The sequence below is a fragment of the Scardinius erythrophthalmus genome, assembly GCF_964197995.2.
Source record: "Scardinius erythrophthalmus genome assembly, chromosome: 20".
Lineage (NCBI taxonomy): Eukaryota > Metazoa > Chordata > Actinopteri > Cypriniformes > Leuciscidae > Scardinius > Scardinius erythrophthalmus.
The window spans coordinates 26,438,155-26,462,364 of NC_138240.1; positions in this window are offsets into that span (position 1 = coordinate 26,438,155).

Sequence of the window (24,210 nt, forward strand, 5' to 3'; positions counted from 1 at the left end):
CAGAGAGCGCAGAGAAGATGGCGGTCTCCGTCGCTGAGCGCGGAGCGGCATGAGCCGCACGTGGTGCGAGGCATTTGCAACAACGCCTCTGCTCTTTTAGAAGTGCTGCGGAAGCAAGAACACACACAAAAGAGCTTGCAAAGGATATTCGCCGGATAGCTGAGCTGGCACGGCAGGCTGAAGGCGGCGAAGATCGTCCGGCTTCCTCAGGCTGACCTAAGCTGGCTCGTTAGCTGGGCCTTGAAGGACAACGGCGACGGCTTCCTCTCCGAGATCAGCGATGCGAGTGCTTCGCTGAAAAGACAGAAATCAGAGAATATAGCCTACGAGCCTTCCTTATATATGCTCTGACGCCGCCCATTCTGGCGGGCTGTGACGCGCTAGGGCGCGCGCGCCCTCATTGGGCGTGACGTCACGCCAGGCTCACTGGTAGGCTTAAGCAGTTGCCGCGCGGCAGCCAATGAGCGCGCAGTATGCCGCTCTAGCTCAGCTGCCCGCAGCTGCACTGCGTTGACAAAAAATGAAATTAAGGATAATTTTTGGCTTCAGTATCTCGAGAAAAGAAGACTTTCCCCGCAGCGTAAGCAAGCTTACGCAATACGAGAGAACCTCTCGTAAGAGAACTAGGCCTAACTCCAGCTAGATATAGGCAGTAAACTAGCTGCAGCTGAAGTGACTGATTAGAGTGATGAGCTGGTCACTAGGCAACAAACAAGCACCACACACATAGACCCAGCACCTACAAAAACACCAACAGATACACAAAATGAACACAAGGATTTATGAACCGTGACATAGAGTGACAACTGATTTGTGCATGCATTTTATGTAATTAGTCTGATATACTGTTATAAAGATCTCATTTGATTTACATTAGAATCTGTCAGAATGACCATTTAAATATCAGCATCTGCACCAAATAGCATATTTTTGATCAGTTTGAAAATAACTGAGATGTTTTTTTCCCTCAAGTATGAGCTATCCTATGAGTATTTTCCTATCATACTATGAGAGGCATGGAAGCCTGATGTATCAAATATAATACTCAACAAAAAACACATGTGCAGATTTTTATCTAAACTGTTCCATTTCAAAAAAGTAGATATTTCAGAATATTACTTCATATGTCAGGCTTTACAGGGATAAACTTGGAACGGGACTGTTGTAACACTTTTTGTTTTAACGTCTGTAGGTTTTTTTTTTCCCACTGTTTATCTCAGTGATGGTACTTTCCCCACATTTATCTGCAAGAACTTAAAGTTGTTGATCTACAATGTATCCCTAAACTGTGTAGATTATTCTGCCTTCCTATTGGGGCGAGGTTGGTATTAGTTTTTTGTTAAATTAATTTACTAAAACATATGATCTCCCCTTAATTCCACCCGTGTGCAGCTCATTTCTAACTGGTTTAAACTGATGGTGTCACAATGAACCCCTTGTTACAACCCTCCTCCTCTCCCTAAAGCATTTAGGTATTGTGATAAGATGCATGATAGATATAGGTTCCTCCTTCAAACCAGCTTAAACCAGCCAACTAGTTGCCAGTTTTAGCACCACACCCCCAATATAACATACACTATATTGCCAAAAGTACTGGGAAACCCATCCAAATTGTTCAATTCAGGTGTTCCAATCACTTCCATGACCACAGTTGTATAAAAACAAGCACCTGGGCATGCAGACTACTTCTACAAATATTTGTGAAAGAATGGGTCGCTCTCAGGAGCTCAGTGAATTTAAGCGTGGGAATGTGATAGGTTTCCACCTGTGCATGTCCATTCGTGAAATTTCCTCACTATTAAATATTCCACGGTCAACTGTTAGTGGCAATAGAAAAAAATGGGAATAATTGGGAACAACAGCAACTCAGCCACGAAGTGGCAGGCCACGTTAAATCACAGCGCGGGGTCAGCGCATACTGAGGCGCGCAGTGCGCAGGAGTCGCCATCTTTCTGCAGAGTCAATACAAACCTCCAAACTTCTTGTAGCATTCGGATTATCTCAAGACCAGTGCGTAGAGAGTTTCATGGAATGGGTTTCCATGGCCGAGCAGCTACATCCAAGCTTTATATTACCAAGTGCAATGCAAAGTGTTGGATGCAGTGGTGTAAAGCACGCCACCACTGGACTCTAGAGCAGTGGAGACAGGTTGACAAATCACACTTCTCTCTCTGGCAATCCGATGGATGAGTCTGGGTTTGGTGGTTGCCAGGAGAACGGTACTTGCCTGACTGCATTGTGCCAAGTGTAAAGTTTGGTGGTGGGGGGATCATGGTGTGGTTATGTTTTTCAGGGTTGGGGCTTGGCCCCTTAGTTCCAGTGAAAGGACCTCTTAATGCTTCAGCATACCAAGACATTTCGGACAATTTCCTGCTCCAACTTTGTGGGAACAGTTTGGGATGGCCCCTTCCTGTTCCAACATGACTGCACACCAGTGCACAAAGCAAGGTCCATAAAGACATGGATGAGTGAGTTTGGTGTGGAGGAACTTGACTAGCCTGCAAAGAGTCCGGACCTCAACCTGATAGAACTAGAGCGGAGACTGTGAGCCAGGCCTTCTCGTCCAACATCAGTGCCTGACCTCACAAATGCGCTTCTAGAAGAATGGTCAAACATTCCCATAAACATACTCCTAAACCTTGTGGAAAACCTTCCCAGAAGAGTTGAAGCAGTTATAGCTGCAAAGGGTGGGCCAACTCCATATTAAACCCTACGGATTAAGAATGAGATTTCATTAAAGTCCATGTGCATGCAAAGGCAGATGTCCCAAAATGTTTGGCAATATAGTGTAGGTTATATATTTCAGGTGCCTCATTTACAAGATAACCTCAGAACTGTACATAAATGTCCAACTACATAGACATCACCACCACATATGATGTATTGTGATTACTATCATTCTGTTATGGAAATATATTTTTTTAATAGAATACAATGGCTTTGCTAAGGCTTGGATAGAAAAGTAGAAAAGTATTAAAAATACATAATGAAGGCATGATAAAAAGTTGGGTCTTTATTGACATGATTTGTAATTTACTACCCGGCCCCTCATTAATTTTTTTAAAGTTAGACATCAAACTTCTTAGACCTCAAACTATGTATTATAAACAATCTAAAAAAAATCTAAAATAATGTTTTATAATAATAAACAATTATTATTATTTTATTATTTCTTTTTTTGTAGAAAGTGTACAGGGTTACTAGCAACCCGAGTTCTGTAATATAAGTTTTTTTTTTTTTCTGTGCAACAATAATTTAATCTCTGATGGTTCAATAAGTGCAATTCACCTTTATTCCTTAAGGAGGCAATATATTATTTGATACACAATGATGATGTGCTATTTCGCTCATATTCACGCAGACATAAAACAAAATAATAACGAGGACAGTGATGATGTTAAAAAGCATCTGCTTAAATTTAAACATTCCAAGTTCCAAAAGGTGAGAAAATATGCTCTATTTTATTCTTCTGTAATTGTTATTAAGGGAGTTTTATACTACTGTGGCAGTTAGAGATCCACCTATGGTAGAAATAGATTGCTATGGGTCGATAACGACCCAAATATGTAATAATGATTGGCGAAAAATTCATGCATTTAAGGGTTAATGTGACCATCATATAACAAAAAGAAGAAAAAGTTCAAATCTGTTACTTTTAATAAAAATCGCCTGTCCACGGCTCTGTTACACAGAATCAAAGCTGCATCAGAGGCGTCTCTGTTATGGTTGATGATGACATATTTTAGTAAATTTGTTAGCCGCTGTACACAGCAAACACATTTTTCTCTCTTGCACACTCTTTCAGTTGATCTGACACTGTGGTCACCTGAGGCTTCACCTTATGTGAACTTTCAATAGGACATTTTAGCTCAGCCACTTTGAGTTTAAACAATTTAAAAATAAGTCATGTTAGTTTAATAAGTGCCACGATTAATAACTATCTAGGCAAATGGATGTCATTGGGGTATGTTTGTTTGTGCTTTGTAGACCGTAGACAAGGTTGGCTCCACATTGCTTAACTACATAAAGAGACCACTTTGATGGAATAACGCACCCCACCTCTCCCTCACACAACACACATGCATATTACAGCATCCTCTGTCCACTCAAAGGGACCTCACGTTCTCTCGTCCCACAGGGCTGGACCTTTGAAGGTAAAGTCCTTCATGGGTTTGGCCAATCAAAGAAGCCTCTGTCTTTTACCAATAAAGGCATGTTTTGTCAGTGCTACTTAAACGCATTATTAACGGTTTATCACATCTGAAGGCTGGCTCACGGATGAATTCAGAGAAACAAACCAGGGTGGGATGTGAGGGGCCAGAGAAAGAGGTAAACAGTTTGTGTACATGTGTGTGTATGAGTCTAATAAGGGTGGAGTTGGTCTGGCTGATGGACAGGAACGATGCCGAAGCCAGACACCTCTGATGATGGCATCAGGGTTTTGACGGCAGACTGGAAAGTAAACACATCTTTCTCCTCGTCCATCCCAGCTCAACTCTCTAATGCAAGCCTTGATCATTAGCCTAGGTAATGTCTGCAGAATATGAAAAAGAACAGGACACAGGCCATCCAGTAAGCCCTGTGCAATAACATTCAGGTTATTTTGACAGCTCAGACAGTACATAAAGTCTCACCAAGGCTGTAAAAATATAAATATTTGGTGTTAATTTCAATCAAACTTCTCAACTGTAACAGTTAACGAGAGTTAGCTAATGCCGAGAGATTAGTATAAAATGGAAAGAGTTATTTTGTCCTTCCTTGCTTTTTTCCATAAGATGTATGGTGCCTCAATTGATTAGCAAGACTCCAGGCAAATTAGGGTATTTAGAGAATTAACATTAAGGAGGCACTTTAGTGGCATGAATAAAGAGAATGAAGGAGCTGTTTACTTGTCGGGTAGAACTAGCACAAACCAGCCAAAGGCTGGCATGTTTTGAGTGTTTGAGCGGAGTTTGGGAACTTTTCCAGTTGGCCGACCAGCTGAAAACTAGCTTGGTTAGGCTGGTGTTCTTCTTTTCTGGTGTTCTGACTGAAAACTTTTACCTTTTGAAATGTAAAAAATATAAAACTTCATCAGAGTGATATGAAACTTTGTGACTTTTGGGGCACTTGCTGTGTGAATGGACAAAAAAAAAAAATTGTGGTTGTTAAAAAAAAAGGTCACACATTTAGGTCTTCAGGGTCACAAATGACCACTATATGAAATTAAAGGTAAATAGGTGAAAATATAAAAATACTTTTTTGTTTTTGTTTTTTGTTTACAATCTACAAATCAGCCGCAATGCAGAAAAAAGTGGACAGCAATGGTGTGACACTGTAAAACATCAAAAAAGCACATCAGAACAGTTATTCAACCCCTATTGCAAATCAGGTTTATTGCTAAATTTACAGACTTTCAGCTGTGTGCAGTGAAAAAAATCAAACCCCTTCATGGCAAGCATCATTAGTACTTAGTGGAACGCCCTTTTGCTGTCATGACCTGCTGCAAAAAAAGATATATAACCAGACATCAGCTTCTGGCAACGTTTCTGAGGAATCTTAGCCCATTCCTCATGAGCAATGGCCTGCAGTTCAGTAATATTCTTTGGTTTGTGTGCTGCAACTACCTTTTTAAAATCCAACCAGAGATTTCATATGGGTTTCAAGTCAGGTGACTGTGCTGGCCACCGTAGAATCTTTCAGGACTTCTTCTGCAAACGAGCCTTGGTGGAATTTGAGGTATGCTTGGGATCATTGTCCTGTTGGAAGGTCCAGTGACGCCCAAGCTTCAGCTTCCTCTCTGACAGCATAACATTTTCTCCTATTTCCTGATATACAAAAAAACAAATCCATCTTGCCTTCCACACGCTGCAGGTTTCCAGTGCCAGAGGATGGAAAGCAGCCCCAGAGCATCACAGAGCCACAACCATGCTTAACAGTAGGCAGAGTGTTATTTTCTGCGTATGCTTTTTTTCTTATTCCTCCAGACATTTTTATATTAATTACTATCTAGGTGCTGATCCATAGGGCCGAAAAGTTCCATGTTTCATCGCTACACAGAGCAGAATCCCAAAACTTCAGTGGCTTATTTATATGATTTTGAGCACTTTTCTTGGGCTTTTGGGTCAGTTGTGGTGTACGTCTTGGAGTTCTGGCATGGAAACCGCATGAGTTTTTAGTACGCACCTTACTCTTCAAGCTGAAACCTCAGTGCCTGTTGCAACCAAGTCTTGCTGCAGGTCTTTTGCAGTCACTCTAGAATTTTTCTGAACCTGCCTTCTCAGAAATCTAGTTGCAGCCGCTGATAGCTTCCTTTTTCTGCTCTGTCCAGGTAGTGTAACCACTGTTCCCTTTCGTTCTGTCACTACGAGTTACGTCAGTGAATAACAAAATGGGGGTTTCACTTAGAAGCCTATCACCTTCGAGTTCTACAAAACAAGCAAATGGCAATGAAAATGTCATGGGTCTGTGGAATTTGCACAGCGCAACTCCGCCCCACAGCGTGGGTATAAAAGGAGGTATGCTGGCAATCTCATTGCGGGAACATGACCATCGCAGCGGTCTAGACTCAATGACCTCTGTGGAGGTAGAGTCACCTCTGCTACACCCCGATCTATCCCCTCCGTGAGAGGCGATACTTTGGCTGGTGGCCAGGGTGACCTTAGAGTTACGGTGTGGAATAAGCCCTGACGATTCTTCCTCAGATCACACCCCTCTCTTGCGCACAGCCACCCGAGAGTGTTCGTGATGAGATTGTGGGACCGTCTTCTGACGCCCCTTGTGTCTCATTCGGCGCTCCAGATGATGAGACGATGTCCATCACCTCATCACAAGGTGGGCTGGATTCTTCCGGAGATGAAGACTCGGCTGTGCTGCCGCCTTTGGGTGTGCCAGTATTGCCCGAGTCTGATCCGGAATTGACAGCCATGCTTTCCCGGGCAGCCGCGAGCATTGGGCTGAAATGGAATCCTCCACCATGTCCCAAGCGCTCGCAACTGGATGATTGTTTTTTTTGGGGGCGGGGGGGGCACTGATTAGTTGCATCAGGTGTGCCTGAGACAACACGTTTTGTAATTTTGTGCTGTTGTGAGGGATTCTATTCAGTGGGTTGAATCATTTTTAGACTGCATTAAAAGTTGCATTTTCAGTTGAAATTGGGTAAACCACTTGAAACATTTGCTGTGTTGAAATATTTTTTTATGATTTGTTCATTGCACATATCTGAAAATGTTACAATTTTGCCAATAAAACTGATTTGCAATGGGGGTTGAATCATTTTGAATCTAGCTGTATATCTATAAATATCCACCAAATTTTATATCCTGAAAATTATTTTTCACCACCAAGATTGTATTATGTTTAAAATAGCATAAAATGTTGTCTAACAAAATTAGTTTAGTAATAAGTTTTAATAAGTAATACGTTTTTACAGAGAATGTGGAGAATTTGGACTGATAAAAACACTAACCCCTGACTTCCAAAGGCTGTGGCAAGTCAGTGAGATAAGATTTGGACTTATGGACTCGGTTCTATCTATCTCAGCATCAGTCCGTGAGCCATCTGAGGCTGAGAATAGGTGTCAGTGATACAAAGAATAGATGGTGTCTACACACTTCAAGATTATTCCTTAATATGGTTTTGTTTGGCAACATCTCTTTCTTGTTCCCCCCCAAAATTCCACATTTTCTCCACTTGCCACCACAGGAACTTCACAGTCCCATCCTAGCCAATAAACCGGATCTCCTTGAGCGGACATGCACTGACCACAACAACTTTAATCACAAAGCCAGCTGCACCCTCACATGAGCAATGTCAGCTCCAGCAGGGTCATATCACATAAGGAAATCATATTCTAGACTCCTCACATTACCATCCAAAATATTCTCACGCACATCATTTATCACCATCAACAAGAATCATAATAGCCAAAACGCAATGCAACCTGGATGGGGCTCTTACAGTATGTCATTACAAACATTATGTCCTATAACACAAAAAAATGCTTTAATATCCCCCAACAACCCATGCACACAACCTAAAGACAAATAGTATAGGGTAGAAGTTTTCTGACATTAAAATGCAGAGAAGCAAAGCAGAAGCAGCAAATAAAAAAAAAGTTTTGTTTGAAGCAAAAGCTCCCACAGAATGAAGCAACACTAAGCAGTCATTCTCTCCTGCGGTGGGACCACCTCTATTCAATCTCTGTTTGCGCTCAATTTGAAGAGGCTTGCCACCATCTTAAACACAGTTTGCAGAGAGACCACATTTACGTCATGATACTCGTTGAGGCCCGGATTCAAACGACTCTCATCGATGTGCAACTCCTGTCCATGTACCGTAACAGCTATCCTCTAAATTGCTTTCTCACACAAAAAGTCCCAAAGTGATGATGAGTGCTATAATCTATAATTCAATAAGATTTTGTAAAAAGGGGGAAAAAAGGCTTAATTTAATTCCACACTCAAACCATTTTTAAGTATCTTTTCAAGATGTACACATTTCAATTAATACAATTCCATCAAATTGAATTAAATAATCCTTATTATTCATATTATGAATTAAGAATTTTAAATGATTAGAAAACCTAGAGTTTAACAAAAAAATAAAATATATATATAAAATATATAAATCTTAAAGGAACAAGTGAATGGTCCATTTACAATAGTTTATGTGATTCATATTCGTACATTTAAAAATAATTTAGTTTAGATTTATACAAAATATTTTATTGAGCTCTTTTACTCTTTTTTAATTCTTAATTCATAGTATGAAAGGATAATTCAATTCAATTTGATGGAATTTTACAATTAATTGAAATCCGTAAATCTTGAAAAAAAGGTGTAATATTTCAAATTATAGCATTAAGACATATATTTAAGAGAAACGTTGGTTGATTAGAACATCAAATATTATAATAATATAATAATGTATTTACTGATTGTATATTAATATTATTTGTAATTAATTTTCAGTATTTGAAAAGCCCTTCCTGGCTTAGTACCTGAATGCACTAAACTCTCAGAATATTAATATAAAACAGTAACACTGACAAGTTCAAAGCAGTTGTAAAATCACTATAAATGCACACCTATGAATGTACATCCTAAAATAAGGTGCCAATTTGCTACAGTCTAAATAAATGATGAAATTGTTAATAAATTGATTTAAAAATAATAAATATAAATCTGTTTTTAATTAAATCAATAATTTTGAATAAATGTGATGAATATCAATATTTCTTTACTTAATATACTACTTATGTACTTTATATACTTTACTTAATATTTACTATTAATAATTTAGAATTATATATATATATTTAACAATTCAATATTATACATATATATTACAATGTTTTGGGAAACAAAGCCCAGATTGATTGTTCTTCTTTTGCAGTGGTTAAAGGGTAGTTTTTGGTAGTTAACCAAAAAAATAAAATTTTTTACTCAACATTACGTCGTTCAAAAATGAAAGGGGAAAGGTGGCCAGAGGTGACAATACAACGACTATTACTATTATTACTATATTACTACTACTACTACTACTACTACTACTATTACTTATAGTAATAATAATCATCATTCATCATCATTCATCATCATCATATATTTATTTATTTATTTACTATAAATTGTATTATTATTATCATTAATATTATTACATGAGGTTTACTTGAGATCCATAGTATAGCACCACATAATAAGGCATCTATAATCATATACTATGATCAAGCATAATATTCTCAGGGCAGTGTTGTTATTACTTCATGTTCTCCAACCTTGAGTATTGATTAAGAAAGTATTGAGTAAGAAATATATATATATATATATATATATATATATATATATATATATATATATATATATATATATATATATATATATATATATATATATATGAACTTTGTAGATATTTATAGATATAGATATTTATAGAAGATATATTATTTGCAGTTTTATCAGTTATAATTCTGTTAACTTGTTTCTTCTCTCTCTCTCTTTTTTTTTTTTTTTTTTTTGCCTGTTCTATCCTAGCTTTCCACATGTTTTTCTTTCACCTGATTATGAAAGCTTTCCACTGTGCTTTCATCTCAATTTACAACCTTTTCCCTTTGTTTTTACACACACTATTTTACGTTTGTTCTCTCAAGTCTATGCCACACCATAGCATTATTCTCAGCAGCACCCCTGTTTCCTCTCCACCGGTGACACGTTCACTCATTCAGAGGAAGTGCTGAGAGGCTACACACTCCCTGTGAGCTTTTGAAACATCTTGGGTTAAAAAAAGTAACAATTTTAAGACTTCTAAGAGGGTTTTAAGGGTTCTCAACCTTTTTGACTTTATGGCCCACATTTGTTCACTGGCATTCCTAGTTTGTATAAATTAAATGTCAGGATCCCACCCACACATTTATGTGACTTTACCAGTTATTTACTGGATAAGGATTAAGGGTTTTTGCTCACATTTTCTACCTGGTTTTAGTATCTTAGCATAACTAACGAATATTCATTATTAAAAAAAAATAATAATAATTTGCATGACCAGGTCTAGAAATCACTCTCTGAAATAACAGGAACCAGTGGGGGAAAAAAGGTCACACTTTATAGGTGTATTTACAATGTACTGACATCAAATAATAAGTACAATGTACTGTGTTCATGTTGTATTGCGAAACACCTTTGCTATTATTGAGGTGAGATATGGGTAAGGTTAGGGAAAGGTTTGGGGGTATGGGTAGGTTTAAGGGTAGGTTAAGGGCTAAGGGAAGGGTCAAAGGTGTAATTATGTAAACACATAAAGTAATTACAGATTTAATTACATGCAGGTATTTTTAAAAAAAATAAGCACTATGTAAAAACATGTATGTACACAGCATTGTATCAAATGATTCATTTAAAAAGTTAAAGACACTTCTACCTTTAGAATCCCCTTGCTGTTTGCTGGAGCCTTTCATAAGGGGGCCTCAGCAAACATCAAGGGGAGTAATTGAGAATAACTGATCTTGATCTAAATACAAATTTTGAATTTATGGTTTTGTTAGATCTCTTCTACTCAAATGTTCATCGTAAAAATAAAAATTCTGTCCAAACCTATACGGCTTTCTTTCTTCCGTGAGACACAAGTTTTTAGATGCTGATGGTGCTATTTTACATACAATGGAATGGAATAGTGACCAAGCTCCAAAAATGACAAAAAGAGGCATAAAAGGATCATAAAAGTGTTTGAGCTCATGTGTTCTCAAGTGTTTCGCGTTTGAGCTTCTGCAAGAACCGATGAGGTTCATTCTCATGTGTTACGCAGCACGTTTGAGCTTCCAAAAGAGGTTTGTTCTTGGGCGTCAAGCAGGTTCAGTTGAACTTCTGTTTATGTTTGCTGATAAATGTTAATATGTGAATAAAATGTGTTCATCATATAAAGTGATCGAGTCTCTTCGGAAAAATTGGTTTTACGATCTCTTTATGAACTTTTTGCTTAGGTGGAAAATAAATTACATTAGTGGTGGTTACGTAGCTGTCTATGGAGGGACAGATATCTTCGTGTTTCAGAGATGAACGAAAGTCTTACGGGTTTGAAACGACATGAGAGTGAGTAATTAATTACAGAATTTTCATTTTTGGGTGAATTATCCCTTTAAGCAAATATCTCACATTTTGGACTTCCTCCATCATCACACCTGCATTACTGTATATGAATTCAGACAAGCTTGACTATCTTTGATTAGAATATAATTCATTTAGTTTTTTGTTTTTTTTGTTTAAATACATTTGTACTAGTTTGCAAAGCTCAATGACTTAGCAAATGAATAGTCTATAAATGCGGAATAATATAAAATGGTTACATTAAATGCTCACCTACTGTATGACCACACATCATGGATTTATTTTATTGATGATGATGATGATTATTATTATAAGTAATAGTAGTAGTAATAATAGTAATATAGTAATAGTAGTTGTAGTTTCACCTCTGGCCACCTTTCACCATGAGTTTTGAACGACATAAGGTTGAGTATAAATGTTAATTTTTGGGTTAACTATCCCTTTAACCACTACAAAAGAAGAGCGATCAATCTGGGCTTTGTTTCCCAAAATATTGTAAGCCTAAGTGCATAGTATAACAGAGCATTGTTTATGGTTTTATGATCTACTTAGGCTTACAATGCTTTTGGGAAACAGCCCCAGCCTGTGAAAATAGGGCTTGCTTGTAAAGTTGGTTTGTGTTTCCGGCCTTTAATTTTTTCCTAGTGATGAAATATAACTGAAATGTCATTCTGAAAATACCCCACTGTCCTGTTTAGTTCCCAAAGCCACTGTTGTACATTTGCGTGAATTCAGGACTAATAAATAGACTGGTAGAAGAGGGGAAGAAGGCAAGCTGCATAAATAAATACTGCTTGAATAAATCAAATCCAATGCTATGCATGCACCATGTGAACTGATCAAACAGACTGCCACCTTTCAGTTAAATGGCCAAATACAGAACATTTGAGAACATGAGGGTCATGCACACACGCACACGCACACACACACACACACACACACACACACACACACACACACACACACACACACACACACACACACACACACACACACACACACACACACACACACACACACACACATGGTGATGGTGGTATTCCCATACACCAGATATTTTAATAGTTCTCATTCTGTCAGATATTTGAAGTGTGCAGGTGGTATTTTCCAAACTGGATTTAAACAAGGCTCCAGACTACCGAAAACAACTAGGGAACAATTGAATTAAATCATATTTAAACCATCTTTAAACTGCATCTTAAGTAGCATTTATAGGTGTCATGAATGCATTCACATAACGATTACAGTTGCATAGTGTTACAAGATTATTGTTTGAAATATAAAATGAATATACAAATATGAAATCAATAAAAAATGGAAAGTATTTCAATTATTTTTCATATGAAACTAAAATATATGCTCTATCAAGACAACAGCAAAACTGTCAAAGAACGAATATCATACAAATAATAATTTTTATGATGGATATAACTATGATATTCTAAGTAAAGAGTGAAATAAACAGCAGCAGCAAAAACAACAAAATCACAAAATAAATACTAAAAGAGATTTATCTTAATTTTTCAAAAACAAATGATGATTCATTGATGACTACATTTTCACCCAATTTTGCCCCTAAAGTTCTTATTTACTAAGTTAGTGCACTTGTTTACCAAGGAGACAACAGTGTCAGACTCAGAGCCTGAATAAAAACAAGGTTAACATAACCTTTAATGTTTAATGTTAATGCTATTTCCAGTCAAGCTGTAATGTTAAATTATGCAAAAAAAGTGTCAAAATATTTAATTTGTTGTGTGTATACAGAACATGCTACATATGATATTAACCTTTGTTCCAAAAATTGTATTCCGAAAACATTAAAAATCTGATTTCCCTCACAGAATGCCTAGAAAGCATCATCACATTCATTCACCTCAGAAACACAAATGAAGATCTTTCTGATTAAATCTGAGAGCTTTCTGTCCCTCCATTGGTTTAACCTCAATTTTATGAAGATTTTTATTTACAAAATATTAATCTCCACGCATGTCCCTTTATAAAACTGAGGTTAAACCACTGGAGTGACATGGATTACTTTAATTGTGTCTTTACCTTACCTGATGTCTTATGGGTTTTGAACAACAAGGCTGGTTAATTGAAGACGTAATTAAAATGTTTGTGGGGGGGGGGGGGCTAACCCTTTAAACTTTGTTTTATGCTTTAGTATCAGCTAACATATGGAACAGTTTTTCTTTTTTTCGCTTCAGTTCATTGAGTGCATAGCTCCTCATTCCACAGTACCTTTTAACCAACAGTCACTTCTGTGTGCTGTAATGAAGGGCCTTTCATATAAACCATGACTATGAGGATTTATGTACATAAACTACGGCACTTTTTTGCTGTATTTCATATAAATACAGATTTTAAACCCATTTGCAAGTTGTAACTACTCATGAGCTAAAAGCAAACATGAAACACACAGAACCAAGCAGCACTTATGGAGTGAACATATGCAAAAGGGCCTCATTTCTATAAGCGTTTCCTCTTGGCAAGATTCAGGTGTGGGGGAAACTTATCGCTACTCAAGGGCTTTTAACATACAGAGAGAAACCATATGAAGCCACTTAAGAATTTATCAATGCAATTGAAATTTTGTCTCTCACGTTCTCGCATTAGGTTTTCACAACAACACAAGCTCATCAGTGTGATTATGGGTAAAAAGGAGAAGGCAAAGAGCAAAAACTAGCATTTGTTTCCACTCTTTGAGTAATGACAGCGATTTCCCCCACATACTGATAGTTGCACTGCTCCAACCTGCACAGTGTGTGTTAAACATTTGCTTTATGATCTCATCCTTTCTTCTACAGACACGAAGAAACACTGGTGGGACTTCACAGGATGATTTCACCCTTTTTTCTCTACATAGCTCAAGTTCTTTTTTTTTCCTAAATATTTTTAGGTTACTGACTTTCTAAATGGTGACATAAATTGGAGTTAAGAAACAGAGCTCTGCCTTTAAAATATTATAATCTTACATCTTTTAGCTCAGGAGACACAATTGCTAAAGTATGAAAAGAACTAAAGGACTTCTAACACAACACGAATAACAATGAGCAAACTGTACAAATATAACTCGTATGCTGTATCCTCACGAAAATACAAAAAATAATTCAACATATATTCTAAAAAATGTATGTTGTTTTAAGAACAATGCATGTAGAAAAATAAGTCTGTTATTGTCATACACTTTGCCACCTTCTGTGTTTTTGACAGTTTTATTGAGAAGACAGTGAAACATGAGAGGAGAGAAAGGGAATGGGATCAGGAAATTACACGAACCAGGTTTGAACTCGGGTTGCTCGCAAAAGTGTCATCCAAGTGGCAAAGGGGTCAAGGTCTGGCTAGTAGATCTGGAAGCAAAAATGTCAAAAATGTGAAGACTAGTGCCAGCTGAGATGAATGGCAATGCCAACCGAGAGCTTTCTCCAGGTATCTTAAGGTATTGCATAGTGGTGTCAACAATAATCGATTCGGCGATGCATCGCAATGCGGGGCATGCACGATTCAGCATCGATGCGTCAAAGTGCCATAATCGATTATGTCACTGTTTATTTTCTGGCCTTGAGTAGGACAATAAAGTTGTTAAGTTTCAATTACTTCCGGGACTTTCAAACATCAAAATAACATTTATTAATATGTATTCTTGTCAAAATGACATATAAACATCTTTTCCTATTCTATTTTGCCTGGAAACGCTTCCAACACGCTTGCGTGTCGCGTGAAAAATAGGCGCCGGTTCTATTTCTAGCATGCATGTGTTTTCCGCGTGGCTCGAGCCGCGCCTGAGACGCGTGTGTCACGCAGGCAGTGTGCAAGCTCTACCTGTTAACATGGGAGCTGAAAAAAAACGGACACGCCACGCAGCTGAGACGCTCACGCCACGCAGCCAGTGTGTTGCCGGCCTTACGCGTGTGTAAAACCTGCCACACTTAAATCAAGCACGTTGGCAATACAACTAACTTAAGTTAGTTTAAAAAAAAACACTTATGTTCACTGCTGGAAAAAGTTGGCTGTTATTATTGCTCTGTTTAATTTCAAATGGTTCTAAAGCAGAGAGAAGAGAAACATTTCTCATTCAAAGCACTGAAAGCAGTGATTTATGTTTTCTTATTCAGTTTTCAGTTTTGAAAATGCCATATCCAATACCCTGTAACATAAAATTTTATTTAATGACATTTATGTCAAAGATACCAAAGATACAGTAGAGTGATAATACACACATAGCAGCCAATAAAATGTTGTTCAATATCTGACTGCTTGTATTGCCTCATGACTGATGAAAAATTTGTCTTGTTGTGTGCAGTAGAATTTTGATGCATCGCAATGCATCGTAGAATCGGATTGAATCGAATCGTTACCTGGTGAATCGTAATTGAATCGAATCGTGAGGGCAGTGCCAATGCACACCCCTAGTATTGCATTCTAGCTGTAGCCTCACATCGTGTTACACATGCACTCACCACAAGAACATGTCTCTGAAAAAAAAAAAAAAAAAAAAAATTATATATATATATATCTATATATATATATATAGATATATAGATATATATTTATATATACACACACACACATACATACATACATTTTATATATATATATATATATATATACACGTTTTCACCAATTTCATGCACTTTCAAAAGATGAGGAAAAACATAGTCTTCAGTCAACAATTACATAATATAAAGGGGTTTCTTACAAATCTGAATGTAAGCGTACAATAGAGACTGGACAGGTTTGGTATTTTGTTTCCTTGTTTTTAGAGGGGAATGTTACTGCAGGTAGCATGACATAATGGTTTATACTGTTAAAATTCTGGTCTTTTCTGAGGAGTGAACCACAAAAACTCATTTGACTCTGGTGTTGAAATTGCATTTTTCCCTGCTGTGTTGAAACGCCAGACAGATTGACCAACTGAGCTTCACAAATCATGTGGATTTTGACTCTAGCACGTCTCTGAGCAATTACTGGATAGATTTGCTTGAGAGCTTATAGATTGTTTGGCCATCATTCCCAAAGCTCCATTATGCAATGAGGGGAGAGGTGCGCTCCTGAACTTTGACACATTGAGTTGTCTCTTGCCAAGCTACATTGGTTGGATCTGTCATGACAAAACAAGGCTGAAACAAACTGTCTCTTAATATCCCGTGGAGCACGTACTTGTCTGTGCTCTTTTAACTTTATACTGGTGTCCTTATGACCAAGGTATTTATGCCCACATTTCAGCCCATGGGTGTAGTTTTTCACATAAATGCTTTCCTTATGTACTTTTCATTGATTAAACAACAACAACAACAATAATAATAATCATAATAATTAAAACTAATTCAAAAGTTTAAGGTCAGTAGGGTTTTTTTTTTTGTGAAAGAAATTCATATTTTTATTCAGCAATGATGCATTCAATTAATCAAAAGTGATGGTGAAGACATTTAGAGTGTTACAAATTATTTCAAATAAATGCTGTTATTTTGAAATTTCTATTCATCAAAGAATCAAAGAAAAAGTCCTTGAACATGAAATGAACACTAACTAAACGTTACTGGTTTACACAAAAAAATACTAAAAAGCAGCAACTGTTTTCAACTCTGATAATATGAAATGTTTCTTGTGCACCAAATTAGCATATTAGAATGGTTTCTGAATGATCATGTGACATTTGTAATTGTAATGGCTGCTGACAAATTTGCTTTGCCATCACAGGAAAACATTACATTTAAAAAAAAACATTCATTTAAATTGTAATAATATTTCACAATATTACTGTTTTTAATGTAGTATTATTATTATTATTAGGTTACACTTTATTTCGATCACCCAGACATTCTACTGACAACAGGTATAAGTACAGTACCTGTCAAAAGATATATTTAATGTTTTTGAAATAAGCCTCTTATACTTACCAAGGCTGCTGTTTTATTTTCATAAAACAAATAATAATGCAAATTCTATTTCTATTTAAATATATTTTAAAAAGCAATGGAAAAGCTGATTTTTTTTAACCAGCCATTACTCCAGTCTTCAGTGTCACATGATCATTCAGATATCATTCTAATATTCTGCTTTGGTGCTCAGGTCACATTTCTTATTATTATTATCATCAATGTTGAAAACAGTTGACATTTTAGTGGAAATGGTGATTTCTGTCATCTGGTGACTCTGAAGTTTGGAGTAATGGCTGCTGAAAATTCAGATTTGTCATCACAGGAAAAAATTTCATTTGGAAATTTATTAAAATAGAAAACTAAAAAATTAGAATTAATAATTTAATTATTTTATAATATTTCAAAATATTACTGTTTGACAAAATAAATGCAGCCTTGATAGGCATAAGAGACTTATTTCAATTATTATTATTTTTTTTTTCCTTTTGACAGGTACTGTAACTTTGCAACTACGTCAACTAATGCCACGGTTACACTAGACTTTTAACACACGAACGGTCATGGAACGGTTGTGATATGATGTCTCACTTGTCATAGGCGTCTTTTTTAAAAGTTAGGGTTAGTTCCCCAAACTTGAAAAACTTCTTTATTCAAAACCCAATAGTATTTTGCCACCACAGGTTGCCAGCTGGCAGAAAACACAGCCTATTGTAGCCATGGAAGCCAGCAAACAAACTGGGACAGAGATCGCAGATTCTACCTGACCTAAAAAGCCTCCGCACCCATCTAAAAATCAATATGAACAGGAGCATATTAAAACTTATCATAAATCAATAAATCAACTTACTTAATCTCCTCGCATTCCATTGTCAATTGCACTCGTTCCTGTTGCGTGTCCTCAATTTGGCAACCCACATGAGCGTCTATTCTGGGGTGCGTTTCCCAACACGTATCAGCGTAGTTCAACGAGTCGGTGTTTCCCAAAACCATAGTTCTAACAAACATTCGCCAACAGCATCGCAAACTTGTGTGTTTGGAACGACTGCTCTCGACCCTTGGTTAGAAGCATAGTTTCTAGTTTGCATGACATGTGGACTTAATAAATCCTTGTCTTGAGAAAAATAAGCAAGCTGACATTCAGTACAACCGGTGTCTTTTATTTAGAATACATACAAATGTCATTTACATATTTTAGTTTGTCAAGAGATTTAAAGCACCATTTTTGAAGACCGCGCATGTGCGAACGGGCTCTACTAAGTACTGTAAGAACGAGCCTATGATTGAATCTGGAAATAAAGCAAAATAACTGAGAAAAAGTCCTCAGATGCCATGTCTGTAATTTATAGCAAAACATCTAGCGTTAATTTGATCTCAAACAGATTCATTAAAAGTAGTTATTACTCTACCATGTGCGTGACGTCATAAACCAACATGGTTGAACTACCACTTTGCGACAATACGGTTTCGGGAAACAGTGTGACTAGCTAGTTGATTTCTTCAACGATGCATCGTACTATGGTAGTTAAGCAGCGAGTTACATCGTTGTTCAGGAAACACACCCCAGAGCAGGAGGGGGCTGGGAAACAACTCTCTCCAATATTTCGAATTTGGACTGCAGTACCCATTTTAACCGCTAGCTGTCAATCTCACATACTGCACCTTTAACTCTTGTTAATTTACAACTACATGTCAACAAACTCACATTAGAGTATTAGTAGACAGTTAGGTTTAGGGTAGAAGACAAGTTGATATGTACTTGCAAAGTTACTTACAGTCAGTAGAATGTCTAAAGTGGACTATCGAAATAAGTGAGTGAGTAAATAAATAATGCAATAAATAAAAATATCAAATGTATGCAAGTGTGTCGAAACATTTGACTGGTAGTGCATGTTTTAACAAGTAAAATGTTACAATAATAATAATAAAAAATAATAATAAGATAATTAGCACACACAAATTTATATTATTTTATTTATGAATGAACAGCTTTAGATAAGTTAAATAGTATAGTTAAATAGTGCATTATAAAAAAAATATTAATAAAAAAAGAAATGTTACTGGAATAGCCTTTGCTGAGTGGGAGGGACGCACTGTTTTGCTCTGAACGTTTCCTATTTCCTTCAGCGCTCTTGATTAGCCTCCCATGCTAATGGAGAATTTCCTGTGTTAAGAAAACGCCACTCAAACAAACCGAGACAGGGCAATACTAAATTACACACAAACAGGCTAGTCACGACATGCAGCCTTGAAAGTCCAAAAAGAAAGAAATATTAAAACAGCATGCAACGTTTCAAGTCGACATTCTTTTGGACATATGGAAACATTGTTTTAAATAACTTCAGCTGTTTGAGAAAAGCATTTTAATGTTTGACATGGATTAATATACATTATTTTTCTTGGTACTATATCCAACTGATTTTGAGAAGAGCAACACATGGAAATATTAGGAAAGATTTTATGCAAACAAACCCTTCAAAATCACTTGCTGCCAAGTTTCTTTTGATTCAGACCTGAGACATAATTCTCCAGATTATATGACATTTTCTTTTCTGTTTGCTTTGCAATATGCGGCTCATTGGTTGTTTAAGAAATCACCTGACTGACATATTTTAGTAAAATATGACACCGTTTGCATTACATTTGCCATATATGATCACAGTTTGGGGATTTTCCTGCTATATTCCCAGAGAGGCTAAATTCCAGTCATGCAAGAGGCCAATCTGAGTAGCCTGAGTTAGTTGCAATTTGCTCAAAGATGCCCTTCTCTCATCTTGGTTTTCAGTTTGTCCCTTCATCTCACCCCATTTGCAGTTTCTACTCGACAGTACTTTTTTTTTTTCTAAGCTGTCCTCTCTTGACCAATACCACATGACACATATTCAAGTTAAGCAATCTCACTCTCTAAATTGGATTTGAACTTTCCTTTCATCCTTAATTCCACTTTTCTCACTTTGCTTTCCCCCTCAAGGAACGGGATCATGTCGTTGTTCCGCAAAGAGGACCGTCTCTAATTTGATCCCAACGTACGCAGATGTTTCCATGGCAATTAATGAAACAATCCCGAAACAAATTGGTGGCGGGTGTATGATAAACAGGCAAGCTAAGGCATTCTGACTGTGCTCATAACATACGGCCGAGCTTGATAGAATCTAGCTAATTCAAGGAGGCCTGCTCTTTGTAAACGGCATTTCCACTCTTTGAAGGAAAGAGTTGTAGTCTTGTAAACTTCTTACAATCCGGCTAGGCTCTTCTAAGGCAATGCTTAGAGAGACTGGAGGCGGACAGATGTGGGAAGGGTCAAGGAAACAGAGCAAAACAAATTTACGAGGCATTGAGACTATGTGGATACTGAGGAGATTATAGCTTTGAGTTTGCCCGCAGTGATAAAGAGCTTTTCCTGAGTCATTACTGGGATGATGTGAATTTTCGGGAAGGGCAGTTCTCAAGGGCTCAAGCTTCTCGACTAATAATCAAGGTCCTTTTTGCTGGTGTTTAAGTGTTGAATTACAATAAAAAAGGGCTTTCATGGGAGCGTCATGATCCAACACACCTCTTGAGGTTTCTACATTACCACAAACAGGTGGACACCTGGACACCACTTTGAAACCTCAAATGTACTTGCTGAGCATAATTTTTAAAACATTGAGAGTATTGACAGTATAGAGGGTAGTTCACACCAGACTGAAAATGTTGTCATCGTTTACCCTCATTTACCTCCCAACTTTCATTCATCTTTGAAACACAAATGAATATATTTTTAAAGTCCATTATGTTCACGCTTTAAAAAGTTCACAAAGAAAACAATCATCTGAGCTTTTCAATCCAAATCTTCCTAAGAGACATTGTTTTATACTGTATGATGAACTGATTTAATTAAGGCTTTTATTTACATATTGGCATTGATCAACACATGCATACAGCCCATCAGTTTCAGAATCTTGGGGTGAACTATACCTCAAATACTTCAACTAACACCAGATGTTGGTATGTGACTTGTTGGGATTTGATCTCATAAAGATACAAGAGCATCAGTGAGATCAGTCACTGATGTTGAATGATGGCCCAGTGTTCAAATTCATACCAAAAGTGTTCAATACGGGTTCAGGTCTACGCTTTGTGCGGATCAGTCAATTTCTCCCCTTAGTAAATCATTACTTTATGAACTTGTGTGTGCCCCATTCCTGAACGCTTGTTATTTAAAGGGTGTAACTAAAATGGCAAGTTAATGGCAAAAAACATACTTTTGATCATGTAGTGTGGTTTCTGATGACAAAAACTTGAATGTAGATTACGATCATTCAACGCATGATAAATTTGAAAGGTAGGAATTTCACTACTGCATCCAACTCCTATAAATATAAAAAGAAACAGGACAAATATTGCATCGATAAAACTGCTACATTCCATGACCATTACATTGTCATGACCAATAAATGTGAAGAAATCTGACTTCTTTTTCCAAGAGATTATTAGATGATTGTACCAAATATATTCTGGTTTCCAATGGTTTCTGTCCTTATATAAGTCATTGGCTCAGAAACCATAAAACAACCCAGTATGGTAACTAATGGCTAGACTATTTTGGGCAGTGTTATCCAATCAAGAACAAGTTGTCAATCAGTACCCTAATCCCCCAATCAGTATACATTAGACTAGTATAAAACAAAAATTCAATTTAGCCAATTCGATCAAAGGCTCATTTGATCAACGTACAAAGACTAAGTTAAAGTGTCATTTCGGCAATATCCTCTGTCATTAACAGTAGCTATTGACTGTTAGTTGGCAAGCCAAGCATACCGCTTCTAAGTTTGTTTGGGCATGAAAGCAGAGAGGTGAACTCTTTAAAGGGCCACTGGCCGTCAACACCTCAATCTGTGCCAGTCTTCACTCCAGCCCTCTGGACTACTACCACAGCCAGCTATCGCATGTTCTCACGCACAGACTAATGACCACCTGCCAAGTCTGTCAGCTCTGACACTTACTGCTGCGGTTCCCATTGACAACCCTAAAACATGCACACACAGAACAAGAAAACACTCAGATGCATGAGAACACAATTACAAATATGTGCTGTCTCTACATATGTTGAAAACTGCAAAATGCCCCTTATATGCAGTCATAGAGGATATCCTTCAAACTCTCCCATTCGAGAAATACTGCCCTGCCCCTTATCAGGGATTTTCACTTCACTGTTTCCTTCAAAGGGAGTATCCATCGTCCTCCAAAAAGGGAGCAAAGAGTGCTGACAGAAGCTTTCCATTTGACATATACTGCAGTGTTTACTGCTTCCTGCACACAGAACAATATCTGATAACATATGTATAAATTCTGTTCACAAGACAAATTTTGTAATTTGGAATACAGCAACATCAAACTCTGTCAGTTGTGCAGATTGACAATTAAAGGCTGGGACACACCAAGCCAACGGTCGGCTGTCAAGCAATGTTTTGAGCGTCGGTCGGCTTAGTTTTTCAGTGTGTTCCACCATTGGCTCTATTCGGATGCCATCTGGATTTTTTGGGCCAATTAAGCATGTTGATGTTGGGCCGTCGGTGAGAGAGAGAATTCTGATTAGCTGGAGTGATCAGCGTGATTAATATTCAAAATGGTAAGCAAGTGCTGCTTTGTTTAAGGTTTGTATATCTGCAGTCCTAGTTTTGGTTTCCCTCTGATTCTGATATGGGCAGATATTTACTTACTTTACTTTTGGAGTGTTTAAGCACTTTTTGGCCGAGACACAGCTGATGAGAGGCGAAAACACAGTCAGCTTCTGTCGCTGCTAGCCCGACCAACAGGTAGAGACATGAAAAGACAAGACCCAGGCAGACCCGAGGAGATGAAGACCCGGGGTGACACAGAAGGCCTGAGGGTCAAGGCAGACTTGGGCTTTGCAGACCAGGCAGAGTCAGTGGGACTGAGGACAATGGCGGAACCAGAGGGAAGGAGGAGCCCGGCAGAGCCAGAGGGGTGGAGGGTCGAGGCGAAGCTGGAGATCCGGAAGTCTGAAGCAGAGCCATGTTCATGATTGACCAAGGTGGAGCCAGAGAGACAAGAGAGCCAGGCAGAGCCTGAGGAATGACAGACCACATGAGGGAGTGTGGACCCAAGGTAAAGCCGATGATTTGGAGGGCAGAGGTGGAATCCAGGGCTCGGAGGCTTGAGGCGGAGCTAAGGGATCCTCAAACTAAGGCAAAGCTGATGAACGGGAGGCCCAAGGAAACCTTCGCACCTTCGTGGCTCTGAGTCTTCGGTGGGCTTTTGAATATGGTCAGTTGTGGGCATGAATGAAGGCTGGCTGGGCTCCGGACCCATGGTGGAATTGAGGCTGGTGATGTCCTCCTCTGCGCCACACTGCACCAGTATCCACTCCACATATGCAGTAAAGCTCCCTCAAGGACCTGTGGCTGGTGTTGTAGAACAGAGTGAGTGGTCGGGATAATGGGTAAGGCACGCCAAATCTAAGAAATCCCTCATGTGGTCCTTGAGGGAACAATCTCCCTGCTTGAGCAGAAGGAGGCGAAATGCAAGTATATACATTTTTATTTTATTTGTTATTCTCTCTTGTGGTTCGGTGTTCTGTCACAGGGCTGTGAAGTATAAATCCAAAGAAGAGCGTGATGCTGAATGAATGGGAAATACAGAGACTTAAAGACCTAATTTGTTATTACTTTAAACATTTCTGTTATTTCCTTCAGAAAAATGAATGGTCTTCTTAAATCAGCCAGAAATAAAGAATGGATAAATCATTT